Source organism: Chiloscyllium punctatum, chromosome 37 (assembly GCF_047496795.1).
Source record: "Chiloscyllium punctatum isolate Juve2018m chromosome 37, sChiPun1.3, whole genome shotgun sequence".
NCBI classification, from domain to species: Eukaryota; Metazoa; Chordata; class Chondrichthyes; order Orectolobiformes; family Hemiscylliidae; genus Chiloscyllium; species Chiloscyllium punctatum.
The window spans coordinates 24,191,917-24,209,663 of NC_092775.1; the positions used below are offsets into that span (position 1 = coordinate 24,191,917).

The window sequence follows — 17,747 nt, forward strand, 5'->3', positions numbered from 1 at the left end:
GAATAAAAAAGGTAAAGTTGCCGTAGTCACCATCAGGCTGCTCTCTTATTAGAGAGAGATGCCTGGTGATGGTTTAACCTGAGAGTCACCCTGCCTCAGATGAGGGGCAAAAGTATCAAAGGGAGACCTTCATGGTAACCTTAGCCCAAACAGGAACTAAACCCATCCTGTCGGTGTCACTCTATCACAAACTAGCTATCCAACTCATTGAGCTATGAGCCCCAATGCAACAATGAATGAACGTCAGAATAGATGCTGAAAGCAATGAATAGACTGAGGAAATCACTCAAATTAAGGCTGCCTCTCTTTTCCCATTCTATAAAGCAAATAGCATTTGCAATGGTCACAAAAAGTACCAGAGCATGAATAAAGCTGGACAGACAGTTCTCACATTCAGAGTCTAGATTAGAGTGGTGCTGGAAAAGCACAGCAGGTCAGGCAGCATCCGAGGAGCAGGAAAATTGACGTTTCGGGCAAAAGCCCTTCATCAAGAATAGAGGCTGGGTGCCTGCAGAGTGGAGAGATATTACTTAATTCTCACATTCAGCACTTTCTAAGCAATACAGTAGGCACATCTCATTACCTATTATAACTGAAACTGTTGTGACATGTCTGTTTTGAAAGCTGAATCCACAAGCTAATTTTCTAAGACCATTTAGGCAGCAAGATCTTTCACTGTCAAAATGTGGGCTGAAAAGTGAACTCCTCGGTCACATCCTTCATCCACTCTTCTAATTTCCAGCATCTCAATAGTTTTGCCCAATTGTGTTGACTGTTTACAGACAGGACTTGATAAGAAAGTGTGACAATATTTGTTCTGTCCTGTTTTGCTTGAAGGGTCATGTTGTCAACCTGATGCGAAGGTGTCTGCTCCTGGAAAAGCAGTGGTAAAAACAATGACTGCAGATGCTGAAAACCAAATTCTGGATTAGTGGTGCTGGAAGAGCACAGCAGTTCAGGCAGCATCCAACGAGCAACGAAATCGACGTTTCGGACAAAAGACAAAAGAAGGGCTTTTGTCCGAAACGTCGATTTCGCTGCTCGTTGGATGCTGCCTGAACTGCTGTGCTCTTCCAGCACCACTAATCCAGTATCCTGGAAAAGCAGTGTTGATAGCATGGAGCTTTAAAAAAAAAAGACAAAAGAAGCACGAGTGAATGGCATCAGGCTCACACAGACCTAAAGCTTTTGTTTAGCTTTCGGCTGTTGAAGTTGCTGTCACTTTCCTGCTGCATAGGGCTTTAGTTTTCTCTCTCTTGCTAGATTCCTTCTGTCGGGTGTTGGTTCTGCTGGACTGGAGGAGATAACAAGTGAGGGAAATCTGTTTTGTTGAACTTGCCTTTGCCAAGAGTGTGTTTATAGGATGCTGCTAAATTGGAACAGTTGATGAGTAGTAGTTAAATGATATATTATATTTTATTAAGTATTTTGATAGAGTTCAAGTTATGCCAAATCTTTTTTTCGTTTGTTGTTTTAACTGCGATGTAAGAATAAAGTGTGTTTTGCATAAAGCCTAAAAGCTTGACCAATTGTATCACATCTGAAACACAGCACCTCACACGTGCTTTCAAATAAGATAAAAATTTGGGTCTAGGCTATCTCCTTGATACGTTTGAGGGTGTCTAGTTTGGGAAAAAGTGAGGACTGCGGATACTGGAGATTGGAGTCGAGAGGGAAAGCACTGTAGGTCAGGCAGCATCCAAGGAGCAGAAGAATCGACGTTTTGGGCATAAGCCCTTCTGGTCCAGTTCAAGAGAGTGAACTGTATCAGAAGAACAGCCTTGTAATTTTAACCAAGTCATTTTGAACAGGCCACATTTAATGTCCTGTAAGTGACTAACCTAAAGGGTATGGGCCTCATTGGAACTGTAGCTCCTGAATTCAGAGTAAACATTTTGCTATCTTTTTCCATTCAATCGCTCAAACTATTCATATGGCAGTAAACCACCAAAACCTGCATGACTAATCAATTTAGCATTATGTTGAAGGGGTATCTTGCGGTTAGAATCCTCCTTTTATTTCTATAGATGAATCACAACAGCCAGCAAAGGCCCCCATGATATCGAACAAGACAACATTTCCCAGCACGCTGCATCACATACTCCTTCTATAGCAAGGACATTCCAAAGCTTGTACATCCAAGATGATTCAGGTAGGCGGGTACACTAACTGGCACAGGTCACAAGTGAATAACAACTGGTGATGGCAACAGCCAGAAATGATGAGCTTTTACCATTCTTCAGCTACAAAGCTTTGTAAAATCAACCTTATGTGGGCTTCCATTCAAGGAAATTTGTCACCTCAGCATCATTCATTTTGAATTTAAAGCATGTTTCATGCATCCTGCTGGTGGTAACTGTGGTGATATTCATTATTAATACCTTTTGCAACCAGACAGGACAGCTTAACAGACATGTAGTACCTGCAAAAGCACCTCCAGTACACATGTTTTGGGACCAATTGGTGATTTTTTTGTAATCCTACACACAGTTGCAATTGGGTTATGAGCTGCTATGAATAAGATGTCTTGTCTTTTTAACATACAATGCAACTGGTTTCAGATCAGTAGAAAAATTGAGGGAACGTTCAGCAGCATGGCTACAGCAAGTTATTATGATGTGTGTCACCTCTCAGGTTTAAAATCTATTTTGTCAAACTATCATTTTGCCAAACTATGTAATCATTGATTAGCCACAAAGTGACAGCACCCTGCTAGTGATTACAGCACTGGATGGTGCCAGTGGCCAGAGTTAGATCTCAAGGCATCTTATATTTATTGCAGAAACATGTTTTTTTCAGTAAAAGACTAGAGTTACCATTGTCAGCATTTATTGGCTCAGATTTACTGTCAGTTACAAACAAATCTTACTTGCTATTTAGTATCACTATTTTTTGGAATTCCCTCCCATTGTGGGTCAATCCAGAGCATGTGGATTGTAGAGCTTTGAGAAGGTATCTCACCACCACCTTCTCAAGGCAACTAGGAATGAGCAATAAATGCTGGCCAGCCAGCAACACCCACATCCCACAAATGAATAAATAAAAGTCATCATCATCAGACTATCAATTGGAAAGGCTTTATCTTCCACCATTTTCTCTGGCTTCTCCTAAGAATTAATGCTTCGTTCCCTCTGATTTCTCAGCTACATGCTGTCCCAAGTAAAAATCATCCAAAAACATGTTAGTTTTCATATATATGCTGGCAATACCTCACCACCACCTTTTCTCATCTTTCACCCAGAAATGAGTTCTGACCTATCATATATGCCAGCATTAAGACTACCTTTATTCACTTTCAGAACAACGCTTGACTTCAGCTTGCTTCAAATTACCTGGTTTTTATATCTCCAGAGTTGAATACTCCAATGACTTCCTGCCTGATCTTCCACATTCCATTCTCTGTAAACATGAGATCACCCAAAAATCTGCTGCCTAAGTCTTAGCTCACATGAAGTCCCATTTACCAATGATTCCTAAACTTACAGATATTGACTTGTGGAGGAGTTGGATAAATAAGAGCAAATTCTTACACATGGAGGCAACAGTTTCGACAGAATTTACAACAGAATAATGATAAATGCTGGTAGCTTCATCATTATTCTTACTGAAAAATTAGGCCATTAAATTATAAAATTGATTATGCCCGAATTTCTGTGGGAGTTTGGAGAATATTCTCAATGCTTCACTGGCGTTTCTGCTGAATTGGCAGTGAAGAATTGAGAGAACACCCACAGTCAAGTCTGCGATGCCTTATTTTGAAACTACATTGACATTACTTCTTATACATTAATTCTCAGCACCAAATAACTGTAGTCATACACTAGATTTTAGGGTTGTGTAATGGTCTGTCTCTCAAAAAGAATTTATTCTACACGTTCGATCACCTCTAAAATGAGGTGTTTACTCTTACCTGCGTTCTTCATCGCTCATAGATTTAAGACTTCATAGTCCTTAATTAAGAATTCAAGAAGTTAATGAAATAGGAGTAAGCTATTTAGATTCTTAAGTCTGCTCCACTATTCCTTTTGTTAAATATTGGTTGATCTGTACCTTGACTTCATTTGCCTACCTTTTCTTACAATCTATTGATGACACAGGTATGTGCTGAATGAACTCTTCCTGAATGCATAATTCTTTGAGTCTTTAACATGCTGACCCAAAACAAAACGATCCATTTGATAAAGCAATTTTGTTGACAATCATCCTGCTTATTAATCCCATATTTTAAAAAAGTGTAAATGTATCAGTGTTGGATTTAAATGCATTTTTACAAAACATTTATGAAGTTGGATATATTCATGAATATAAGTATATTTATTGTGAAAGAAAAGGAGAGTTATACCTCAAACAAGTAGATTTAATAAATTACATTTTTGGGAGATTAATGGAGGGAAGTCATTAACTTCAAAAGCTACAAATAATTGCTGAAGAAAAGTCCAGGGTTAATAGTCCTGAGAGAGAGAGTTATAGTGCACAAGTTAACTCTAATCACATTATAACTAGATGTACATATCGAAGAATTTGTAACAAATTCAGTAGATACCGAGGCATCTTAGGTCTCTGATTGTTCACCTTGCGTTTTAAGCTCTGTCAAATGTATATGCTAATACTCAATCTTTTCCTGATCATACTGTCGGACATTTAATCATCATAATTAAGTTTTTCTCTCTATAGCCTTGGGTTGATGAAGGAAATAGTGCCTTCATTGATTGTGTTTTTTTTAATTAAAATGAGAACTTGTGCTTCATTTATGGTGTTTAAAAATTCATTTTGTAAAGCAATTAAGTTGATGATGGCAGATAATGCCTATTTTCCATCTATGTTAGATGTTCAATGAATCTAAACATAAAATGAGAATGCACAAGTTGAGGGTTGACAATAATGATCATGCCCAGCAATAAAAGCAATTTCATGTCTTGTAATTTTGAATCTTAGAAAAATCCATATAACTTAATTATCTTGATACTTACACCTCCTTCGCAAACTACAGATAAAACTTAGTATACCACTCGAGATCAGATTAATTAAAGCTCTAAACAAGCATAAAAAAGCCTTCTGTATGCATCTGTGATATTGTGCCTCATGTTTGTATTTCTTCAGTAGTTTACTGTAGTTAAGCATTGTGAAAAAAATTCAAAGCTTTTTATACTGCATTCATCAGAATATCTCCAAACATAGCAATAAAGAGGAACAATACTTTATACTGTATGAGAAGAGAATGCTGATTGGTAGGTGGGTGAATAAGGATGAAAAGGTTTGACAAAATGGGTCTTTGTTTCAGCAATACTCAGGATCTGTACTAACAAATTATGGTGTATGCAAAATAATGTTGGAATTGCAAGACAAAAAAAACCGCATGAAAATATAAACTGCTCTAAGTATTAAAGATGGAGAAAGGGAATAAAATTGAGAAGGATACTTTGGCTTTAGCGATGACAGCATGATTCTTAGTAATGGTGAATGTTATTCAAACAATATCTGAACATTTCAAATCAGGAACTCCCCCACCACACTTTTATGTTGGTATGGTCTCTCTTCCCGACCGCTCATTTAAAAAGTTACTGTTTTAGCTTTAGCCAGGCCCAGTCTTCAATAAATCCCACTTACATGAACAGACAAGCCAGAATTACCAATATATTGGCCGTGTATGATCACAAGCTGTAGATTTTACTTGTGTTTATTGCATTTACTATTAAAGTTGTGTATATTGAAATGTCACTGAGAAAACAAATTATGGGTAATTTTGATTCTGAAGGTGATTTATCAACCTCTCAGAAGACACGTATGTCAAGTTAACAGAGGCATGAAAGCAATAGAGAAAGGAATTGCAACCAAATGGGTTAAGTGTTATTACAATATTTCATATTTGTATTGTACATTTGTACCAGTGTCACTTCATTTTAAGAATTCAAACTTCACTAAGAGAATGAAACCAAAATGCAAGTAAATAAACTCTTCAATGTTTTCTTATCTGATGTCTAGTCTTAATTTAGAACGTATTTACTGTACAACTTAACATCAATGCAAAAAGTACCAACATGATAGGTATGGTGAAAACACAGGTTGAATTAAGCCAAGGTCCAATCAATGTTGGAGCAAATCCCTAAAAGCTAACGATTTGTGTCTCACTTATCAGGTTGTAGCATGTCAATTGACTTAGTGCTAAATCTTATCTTGTGCAGCTTAAGATGAAATTGCTTCAAATTAATATAAAGAGGGAGAAATATTATCTGGCAAGAGCATTTCAACTGGGTAGAGATGGGGGTACAGCTGGAGGGAAAAACTAAGCAACAAGGCCACCTGACATATTTACTGCGAGGCTAATATGACATTAACTATCAAACCAAAGAAAATTAGATTGACGAGCTACCCATCCTAATTTGTCACAAAAAGGGCAACCCACCCACATGCTGAATATTGGTTAAAATTATGAAACAGGACTGTCTTTTTAGTTCTTGCAACTTTGTGACAATGGCAACTGTAATGTCTTTGGCTTGACTTGTGAATCATTTAGTAAATTCACGAGGAGAACAAGAAGAGGTGCAGGACATGTCCCCTTCTTACCTTTAGAGCAATCCTGAGGTAAAGGAACTAAGATTATGGCTAATTTTATCACCACTGACCAGGAGGCAATGGATCTTATTGGAACAGACTTCATTAATTCTACCTCCAATGGTCCTTATCAACTCAGTTCACCAGCTTTTCTTGAGAATGTTCACTGCTGGGTTAGAATTTGCATGTATTTGTGAGACCTGCTTTTGGTGAGCATCTTGGATGTTTAAAATCACAATGCAGTTTGCATGGCAATGTGTAATTAAGGAAAAATAAGTGCCCCATTGCAATTTTAGCTCTGCTATTGTCCCCTTTCAAATAGACACAAAACAAAAATGAGTCGTCTTTTTAACAACATTGTGATGCTGTTGTGCATCACATTCTATTTCTCTTAAACATCAATGACATGAAATTAAGTAGCACAAAGGCTTTTTTTTGGGCATAGAATATAATGCCAATTATTTGGCCATGCCACATCCCCTCATTCCCACACCATTCTAGAATTATCTAACATCAGTAGTGCTGTAATTGTAAAAAAAAAATCAAAGATTGAATGAAATCAAACAGCCTACCTTGTGTAGGATGTTATCTGTCAGACGTCACATCCACAAACTGGTTTGGTTGAAATTTGTTAGTAAATGTTGCTGTCTTCAAGATCTGCGAATGTTTGAAAATAAAATTCATTGCTAGAATGAATTTGTCAATGTTTTAGCATTGGGTTTCTGCCAAGTTCATAGTTTCAATATTGATTCAAAGGATAAATTTCCCCTTCATAATGTCAAATCAAAACCATCTTCAAAATTAATAGATTTATACAAACATACAATAAATTGTGTTATTTGAATGCCTGATGACTTCTCAGTTTGCTTGACCCACCAGAAATGAATAACACTTGACTGATATAGTTTAGAACATCTACTGGTTTGCAGAGGAAAGAAGCAGCTTAATATTAATTAGCCCATTTCTGATTGTGTGACACATAGAGTCATAGAGTCATAGAGATGTACAGCATGGAAACAGATCCTTCGGTCCAACCCGTCCATGCCGACCAGATATATCAACCCAATGTAGTCCCACCTGCCAGCATCCAGTCCATATCCCTCCAAACCCTTCCTATTCATATACCCATCCAAATGCCTCTTAAATGTTGCAACTGTACCAGCCTCCACCACTTCCTCTGGCAGCTCATTCCATACACGTACCACCCTCTGCATGAAAAGGTTGCCCCTTAGATCTCTTTTATATCTTTCCCCTCTCACCCTAAACCTATGCCCTCTAGTTCTGGACTCCCCGACCCCAGGGAAAAGACTTTGTCTATTTATCCTATCCATGCCCCTCATAATTTTGTAAACCTCTATAAGGTCACCCCTCAGCCTCCGACGCTCCAGGGAAAACAGCTCCAGCCTGTTCAGCCTCTCCCTGTAGCTCAAATCCTCCAACTCTGGCAACATCCTTGTAAATTTACCCTATCTGAACTTGATAGGAATCATCTATGGCAATCATATGCAGAATACTCTGCTCTACCATTCAGTCACAGCTAATATGTTTCTCAAGTCCATTCTCCTGTTTTCTCCCTATAACCTTTGAGTCCTTCCTAATCAAGAAACAATCTACCTCTGATTTAAATACACTCAATGTCTTGGCCTCCACAGCGTTCTGCAGCAATGAGTTCCACAGATTAATCACAATCAGGCCAAAGAAACTCCTCCTCACCTCAGTTCTAAAGAGTCATCCCTTCACTCTGAGGCTGTGCCTTCACATCCTCGTCCCTCCTACTAATGGAGGCATCTTCTCCATGTTCACTCTATCCAGGCCAGTAATGGATTTAAAGCACACAAAAATTATGGAAACCAAAATAAATAAATGGTGATGTAATCATGAACTCCTCGTTGATATTGATAATTGATTTTTGAAGCAAATCAAATAAATTGGTAGGAGCCTAAGCTTTAACATTCATTTACTGATAGAATTTCAGAAATGTTGGATTTTTATATTGATGTCACATTATAGCAATTGGGTGTCTAAACTTACTCAGCCAACACATTTTTCACATAAATAGCTTATTGAACCAAAATGTTCTTATCAGGAATTTATCCTTCTTTTCATTAATCACAAATTATTCATGATAATGATTCTTCTATTTAAAACTGCTATATATATAATTCACACTCCATTAAACATTGAGACTGGGGGTGGCAGGGGGCGTGGGGGGGACGACCTACAGATATTATCACTGGACTGTTAATCCAGAGACCTAGGTAATGCTCTGGGACCTGGGGTGAAATCCTGCCATGGCAGATAGCAGAATTTAAATTCCATTAAAACCTGGAATTAAGAATCTAATGATGACCAGGAAACCACTGTCACTTGTTAGAGAAAATCTATCTGGTTCACTGATGCCCTTTAAGGAAGGAAACTGCTGTTCTAACCTGGTCTGGCCTACACGTAACCTCCACATCTACAGCAATATAGTGACTCTTAACTGTCCTCTAGGCAATTAGGGATGGACAATGAATGCTGACCAAGCCAGCGACGTCCTCATCCCATGTATGAATTTTTTTTTAAATCCCAAGTTAATTTGCTGTCAAGTACAACCTCTTACATTACATTGGTCCTGCCAAAGTCCAAGTATCCTCTGGATTGTTATATAAATGAACAATCGTAACAGGAACCACATAATCAATGTGTTAGAGTGCCTAGCCCAAATGAAAGGAACCTCCATATCAGAGTATGCGCAAAACCTTGTTTTTGTAATGAAGTTTATATACAGAATTATACCTTTACTGAAAGTTTACTTTTCCCTTCTTTGTTCCTGCCATTTACTTGCCTTTTCTTCACCTCTGACAAACATTGTGATTTGTTCTGAGCCTCTCCAGAGGCCATCTGTGTTTTAGTTTCCCTAATATGACATTTCCCTTTATTGTTCCTTCATGTTCCTTCACCTAGTCGCCAGATCTATTAGAGTGTGGACCTGCTGCTAAGAGCAATTTTGTAAGTGGATTCACATCTGAGAAATCTAGCCATGCTATATTTTACCCTGTGATTGGAATTTGCAAGTCTTTGATCCAAGAACTCTGACCCAATTTGACGATTGGTGTTACTTACACGCATCCCAAAATATCCCTGAAATATAGGTCAATCTTGGTGAGGGATCATTGCATTAAACGCTTTCTGCATGAAAACAAGACATAACCAACTGCATTGCTTTCCACCTGACCAGAACATGTGCAAAGAAGGTGATTATTTTAGGCTGAGTTATTTTAATAATTAGAGAGTTGAACATTTCATACTGTATTTCATTCATTTAGGTATTTGCAATATTTATCAATGCAAACTATCTCAATAAAATCCCTTTAATCCCGAAAAATGAATCCATTTGGAAGCTGCTGCTGTTCAAAGTTTTAATTTCACTGTTCAGTGATATATGGCACATGTAACAACACATGAGGCAAACCCAAACAAGGTTATTTGATTTAAAGAAAATAGCACTTATTTCCCCAAAATCTAGGGTACACAACCAAATTACCTGAATTGATTTTAACTACACAATATTCTAAATAGCACTGGAGAAACTCAGGCAGCTCTGTTTTATTAGCAGTCGAGAGTGTGGTGCTGGAAAAGCACAGCAGGTCAAGCAGCATCCGAGAAGCAGGAAAATTGAGGTTTTTGGCAAAAGCCCTTCATCAGGAACGTCATTTCTGATGAAGAGCTTTTGCTCGAAGCGTCGATTTTCCTGCTCCTTGGATGCTGCCTGACCTGCTGTGCTTTTCCAGCACCATACTCTCGACTCTATTCTCCAGCATCTGCAGTCCTCACTTTCGCCTGTGTTATTAGCAGCCTAATCACAGAAATTAAAATCATTTCAAGATATTCTTATTTTTCCTCACAGGCGACCTTGGTCAATAACAGGAAAGGGGTGCTAAATGCTCAATGTAGAATAGCTTCAGGTAGGAACAATGAACTGCAGCTGTGGCCCAGGTTATTTAGTAGGTTCCAGTGCTACTCTACCACCATTGTTTAGTAAGTAAAGTGCTTTTTCAGAACTGTAAGTCATTCAATTTAAAGCCCTTTTGTGCACAGTAAAACATTTTGAACGAAAGTACTTATTTTACAGGTTCGCATTCATCATCAGAAATAAATACTTTGTGCTGCACAAAGTAAAAGTTCCCAGGCCCATAAATTCAATATCTTCCAATTGTGTCAATGAGAATATTACTCAAATGAATATTATGTTTATTTGGCAACTTGATTCAACTTAATAATTTGTTCTTTATAGTCTGCAGTTCAACAGAAAGGTGAGAGTTTATGAACCCAGCAAAATAGAGTTTTGTAGGCTTCATTCATCATTTCTGGTGATGTCAAAATGCTGGCTTGACCCAATTACCCGACGAGAGCCTTTCCAGTAAATTGGATAGGCACAAGATAGGAAAGGCCTGCTCACTGAGACTGGCCTGCTGCGATCAAGGCTGGGGGTAGTGACAAACCACCAGGGCAGTGACAAAAACCAGCCACGGAACAACTTCTGCAAGTTTGTTGCTAGTATTATAGGGCAACTTGAAGCCCATGGCATTAAAGGGGTAGTGACAGGTGATACAGATTTGGTGGACAAGGAGCTGAGTGTAGAAGTCACTGGTTGTTTTTCACACCAGAATAAAGTATTCAACTGTATCCTGGATGGGTTGCTATAAAACCCACAACTCCCCGTTTGCTGGGCCAATTCAGTGGGGTATGATGATCTGAATGAATTGTTTTCAAGGGTAAGCAGATTCAAGTTCTATGGGAAAGTAGTGGTTAATTTGAGGTCTTTTGGAGCAGTCACAAAGGGCTTCTTTCTATCCTTTACAATTGCATAGCTAGAAATGCAAAAGCCTGTAATAAAATTATGGAAGCTTACTTGTTAATCTTTTGATATGTATGTGCACAGAATCCTGCCTTGCCTGGATGCCCATCCTTGAGGTGACTTGGAAAGATTCAATAAAACAATAACTTCATGACTTGTAGCCTTCTTTTTAATAAGAACCGCCATCCACAATCCAGGTGTTGTTTGCAGCTGTGTGGCAGTTTGTCTTGTGAAATGCAGGATACAAAGACTGGTCTCCCTCAACCACTCTCTCAACTACAGATAGAGGAGTTATAAATGACATCCTTGGGTCATAATGGGTATGAACAGAATGCCTCAAGTATCATTGCACCTCTGTTTTACGTCTCTTCAGAGGTATAATGTTTGCATTCTGTATTTTCAGACACCAACAACAATGTTCATGCATGTTATTTTCAGCAATGACTCTTACACATCAATGCATAAAAATATGAAAAGCTATTCATAAAAAAAACTGTAAAACAAAAAAAAAGTCAATGATTGCTGCATAACAAGTAACGTATTTTACCTGTTACAGTCATGTTTTATGTTTCCGCTCATAACATAAGAAACTAGGCATGAATAACATAGTATTGATGAATTCAACAGATATTTATTACTACATATTAGTATATACAAGTTTCACATTCACTGACACATCAGTGTCCGGGCTACAATCAGATCAGCCATTGTCTTATTAAACAGCACAACAAGCTCAAAGGTCCTACTCCTTGTTTGGATGATCATATGTTTGTATGCTCTCAAGCTATTAGGTTAACAAGGAACAACATGTTTTCAATGGCATGTCATGCTTTAAATGATCCCCATTAAGTTGGAGTCCATGATATTTATCCACTTAGGTCATGTATCATGAAATTGTGATGATGCCATCAGTGTGTCTCTGAAAAGATACACAGAAATGCTCTAACTCTTAAAAGTTATACTGGCATAATAACCATGAGACATAACATGGCAACTAAAATAGAAGGCAAAATGCACCAATGTTTACTGGTACATGTAAAGAAAGAACTCTGCAGAAGATCTTGACATTGATCTAACTTTATAGGCCAAATCCCAAGATTTCCATTTCAATGGAGGAACAACATGTCAGCAGCATTGCTCACCACCATCAGAAGTAAAGGGCAGCTATCTATTGTGTGTGCTGGCAATGAAAGCTTCTAAATGCCTGTGCTCATTAGGGGTTTGTGTGGCCTAGTGTATGGAAAGGTTGCCCCTTTCTGATGTAATGAGAAGAGTCTTGTGGTATAAACAAGATGCAGTTGAATCTTGGTAACTGTTGACACACAGTGAGAATAAGCTTTACATTTATGACAACATGTACCAAGAGGATCTAGCCTTAGGTCTGTGTCCCACAAGATCCTTGCTTCCTTTCCCACTGACTACTCAGTCATTAGTCTTCGTGCACTCAGTTAAGTATTAACTTTTCATACAGAGGTTTAACAGGACTGAATTTTTGATAAACGTACAATATTAATATCTCAATCTAGTCTGTATATTCCTGTAGAACTGCCACATTTTAAATTGTGAAATTGATGTTGGGACAAATACTACGTCTAATTGTTTTTCAGACCTCTGAGATTCATGCGCATCAGTGACTTCTGAAACCAAATGTCAATGCATCAGGAAGGAGCTTCCAAAACCAGATGTTAATGTATCAGGATGGAGCTGATGATCTGATCAGCGTGTACGGAATTTCGGAGAGAAACAGGAGATGCATGGAGCTTAGAATGTAAGCAGATCTGAGCCTATGGCCTTTAAAAACAGTTTTTGCCCGAAACATCGATTTCGAAGCTCCTTGGATGCTGCCTGAACTGCTGTGCTCTTCCAGCACCACTAATTCAGAAAGTGTTTTAGTTTACACATCTATCAAAGATATTTTAATTAATTTAATGCATTTTAAAATAAATTCCAAAAGAAAAACTTTGTATACCGAAAACATGGTTTTTTGAGGCTTGTTGCTCCCCTGCCAGCAAAACTCAATAATTAATTTTAGCTTGTTACATATTAAGCCAATCTATGGTAACAGTTAATTTGGAACCACAGAAGGCATATGCTGAAATTCCACTTAAAGGGTTTTTAATTAAATAAAAGCAACACGAGCAAAAATAATGAGTGGTTAGGATCTGGAATATACTGCCAAGAAAGTAATGGAGGATGATTCAACTGTAGCTTTCAAAAGGGAATGGAAGTTTTGAAGATTGAAGAATCTGTAGACAAAAATAATGCAGGACTATAGGAAATAGGTGGTGGAATGGGACTCGTTGAATGCTTTTGCAGAAAGCTGGCAGGGACTCAATGGGTCTGCTGTAACCACTGAGATGGTCTTTTCTTTCTTCAGTTTTGATGGGAGATTATCTTGACCTTAAACGTTAACTTTGCTTCTCACACTACGAATGCTACATGATCTGCTGAGTATTTCCAACTGGTTTCATTTTGGGGGATTGGACATTGACGTGCTCATAAAAATGTAGCATATTAAAAAATGCAGCAAAACAGATCAGACAGTTTAAACCATTGTGAAGTGTTTATGTAGGGTCCAGCTGTTTTTAAGTTTTCTGCATCCTTCAGTTTTAACTACATGATTTGGTGTTCTCCCCACAAAAGAAAATAATCTTCTTAATAATTGTTTAAATTATGCTCGTCAGCTGCAGGAAAAAGGTTAACAACACAAACATACACACAGTGAAGCTACAGAAACTGAACTGTTGAATGCATAATGAGAAACTCGTACAATTTGCGATAAATAAAGTAGGATGTCAGCTGAAGCAGTGAGTCAAGTAGGTGACGAATTTGTTAGCCACAGCTGGAGTGACTAAGGTAATAATAGAGATAGAAAATGCTTCTGCTGTTGACAGAAGTGTAAACCAGTTTAATCAGTTCCAGTTACCAAGACTGGAAAATGAAACAGTTCCACTGCAGATGACTAAGGATGAGCCAGTATAATAAAATTGTCAAGTAAAATTCCTTTAGTGACTGCAATGATAATTATTTTCTGCAATCAAACCAAGATTGTTACCAATATAGAAGCTTTTACATTGCACTACCTAGGATCCATGTTTTACTAAGCAGAACATTTTCTGGCCTTTAACAGTTACAATGAGTGGTCATTTAAGTCCTTGCAATGATCATCACTTGCAAGCAATAGCAATCAGTAACCCCTTATTATTATACTGCGAAAATAAACTCTTTTTTGCTTTAATTGAGCATTGTTATGAATAAGGAACCTTAAAATGTCTCCTTTATAAATGCAATGTGCATCTGTCAAGCTTCTGTTTTAAGATGGCATATGGAAGGTATTACATTGGAACATAATTATAATTCATAGGTGTTAAGACAACTGGATTCAAATTTGTTCTCTATAAAAACAGGGAGACATTAAAGAGAATATTCATTAAAAAAATAAGTTACATTTCAGCCAAAATACAAGTTTGACAAAAAAAAAGAACCTGATGCTTAAATAAAAGCAAAGTGCTGGAGAAACTCAGCAGATCGGGCAGCATCTGTGGGAAGAGAATGTTTCAAGCTCGGTTCAAGTCTTTTTTGAAATTCAAACTCCATTCCAAAAAAAAGGTATACTGGATTTAAACATTAACTCTGTTTTCTCTCTCCACAGATACTGCTTGATCTGCTGAGTTTTTCTCGCACTTTGATATTTATTTCAGACTTTCAGCATCTGCAGTAATTTGCTTTTATTAGCATTTGATGCTTATTAGTTCTATTTAAGAAACATAACCTTGCTAGTTACAGAACTTAACTATGGCTGAAATAAAGATTGATGATGACAAAGCTTTCTTTCTCACACTCATCAAGACAATGCAAGAATGCCAAATTTAAAAAGGAGTAGCAATTTATACTGCAGGCAACAAGCCTATAGATTGGTTGAAGCACAGTCATTGTGAACTATTACTGCTTGCATTTTGTTTAATTATGAATAGACACAAGGATGAATATTGTTCCTTTTGTCTTTAGAAGACAGATCCCTGCATATAGTTACCCTAGTGACAATAGGCCGGTGAGTCTCACCTCTGTTGTGGACAAAGTCTTAGAGAGAATTGTAAGGGATAGGATTTCTGAACATCTAGATCAGAATAATGTGATCAAGGATAGTCAGCATGGTTTTGTGAAGGGCAGGTCGTGCCTCACAAACCTTATTGAATTCTTTGAGAAGGTGACTAAGGAGGTGGACAAGGGAAAGTGGTAGATGGGGTGTATATGGATTTTAGTAAGGTGCTTGATAAGGTTCCCCATGGTAGACTACTGCAAAAAATACGGAGGTATGGCATTGAGGGTGAGTTGGAGGTTTGGATTAGGAATTGGCTGGATGGAAGAAGACAGAGGGTAGTAGTTGATGGCAAAGGTTCATCTTGGAGTGCGGTTACTAGCAGTGTTTTGTAAGGATCGGTTTTGGGACCATTGATGTTTGTCATTTTTATAAATGACCTGGAGGAGGGGCTAGAAGGTTGGGTGAGCAAGTTTGCGGATGATACGAAAGTCGGTGGAGTTGTTGACAGTGAGGAAGGGTGTGGCAGGTTACAGTGGGATATAGATAAGCTGCAGAGCTGGGCAGATAGGTGGCAAATGGAGTTCAATGTAGGTAAGTGTGAAGTGATCCACTTTGGTAAGAGTAACAAGAAGATGGGGTACTGGGCTAATGGTTGGATACTTGGTAGTGTGGATGAGCAGAGGGATCTTGGTGTCTATGTACACAGATCTCTGAAAGTTGCCACCCAGGTAAATAAGTGCTGTGAAGAAGGCATATGGCGTTCTGGCTTTTATTGGTAGAGGAATTGAGTTCCGGAGTCCTGAGGTCATGTTGCAGTTGTATAAGACTCTGATGCGGCCGCATCTGGAGTATTGTGTGCAGTTTTGGTCGCCATACTATAGGACGGATGTGGAGGCACTGGAACGGGTGCAGAGGAGGTTTACCAGGATGTTGCCTGGTATGGTAGGAAGGTCATATGAGGAAAGGCTGAGGCACTTGGGGCTGGTTTCATTGGAGAAAAGAAGGTTTGGGGTGACTTGATAGAGGTGTACAAGATGATTAGGGGTTTAGATAGGGTTGACCATGAGAACCTTTTTCCACGTATGGAATCAGCTATTACGAGGGGGCGTAGCTTTAAATTAAGGGGTGGTAGGTATAGGACAGATGTTAGGGGTAGATTCTTTACTCAGCGAGTCGTGAGTTCATGGAATGCCCTGCCAGTAGCAGTGGCGGACTCTCCCTCTTTGTGGGCATTTAAACGGGCATTGGATAGACATATGGAGGATAGTGGGCTCGTGTAGGTTAGGTGGGCTTGGATCGGCACAACATCGAGGGCCAAAGGGCCTGTATTGCGCTATATTTTTCTATGTTCTATGTTCTATAAATATATTCCAATTCGAGCAAAATTACACATAAGATAGACCAGTGTTTTAGTTTTATACTTGATGCAAAAGTTAACTTAGAGGCCACTCAAGTTTCATATACTGGCAGATGGTGCACTGAGTAAATATCAAAAAAACTTGACTCAATCTTTGTGGAAAAATAATGTTCATGATGTGTGCCATTACAAATCCGCACGTCAGTCAGAAATTTCAGGGGAAGGAGATACATCAAATCTCCAGAGTCTATTGATTGATTGATACTGCTGTAATGACGCCTGCAGAAATCACTAAAACAGAAGAGCTGAATTTACTGAACGACATCAACATGGAAGCAATGGACAAGATTTCACTTTTATAACCTTTACTTTAATAATCAAACTAAAATCAATGTAAATTAAGAATACATTAACATGCAAATTATGGTCAATATAAATTATATATTAAATTGCAGACACAATGAAGATCAATCTCTCAGATTTTGCTTGGGCCCCCATTTCAGCTATAAAATGCTTCAAAAGTCTAACCTTCCTCAAATTGAATTCCAGTTTTCTCCTTCAAGAATTTAGTCATATATTCTTATTAGACATCAGCTTCCAGAATTCCACAGGAAACATTGTCACCAAAATGGCACACTTCTCTGTAACCACCTCAGTTTGGCTCATGATAGTATTAATGGTGTGTATCTTTTATCTGAACCCTCAGTGACAACTCTGTACTGAAAGACCTGATTTGACAATACAACCTAAGTGGTACAATCTGCTGCAGCAACCTTTTGCTATTGCCAACCTCTGATTCAGCTTTGATTTTACTTCTGCCTGCACTCCTGGGTGATTTGAAATAGGATGGCAGTCTTTTCCTGGTTTCAGATTGTTTCAGTTTCCAGAGAAACTTGGAATTTCAATTTTTCTTTCAGCTATGGACTGACTCAAAAGAAAATGCAAGCTTTAAAAAC

General features: G+C 38.2%; 1 protein-coding gene across 3 annotated transcripts in view; it reads right to left on the bottom strand.

Moving 5' to 3' along the window:
* Nucleotides 1-17,747, bottom strand: part of LOC140462943 (disks large-associated protein 4-like) — a 572,009-nt gene that overhangs the window by 434,095 nt on the left and 120,167 nt on the right. For 2 of the 3 annotated variants that reach the window (XM_072556464.1, XM_072556462.1), the window contains exon 3: nucleotides 7,125-7,209. The exons of the other annotated variant lie outside the window; for it this stretch is intronic. The gene's annotated coding sequence lies outside the window, so the exon portion shown is untranslated. The remainder of the gene's footprint in view (nucleotides 1-7,124; nucleotides 7,210-17,747) is intronic. 3 annotated transcript variants of the gene reach the window in all.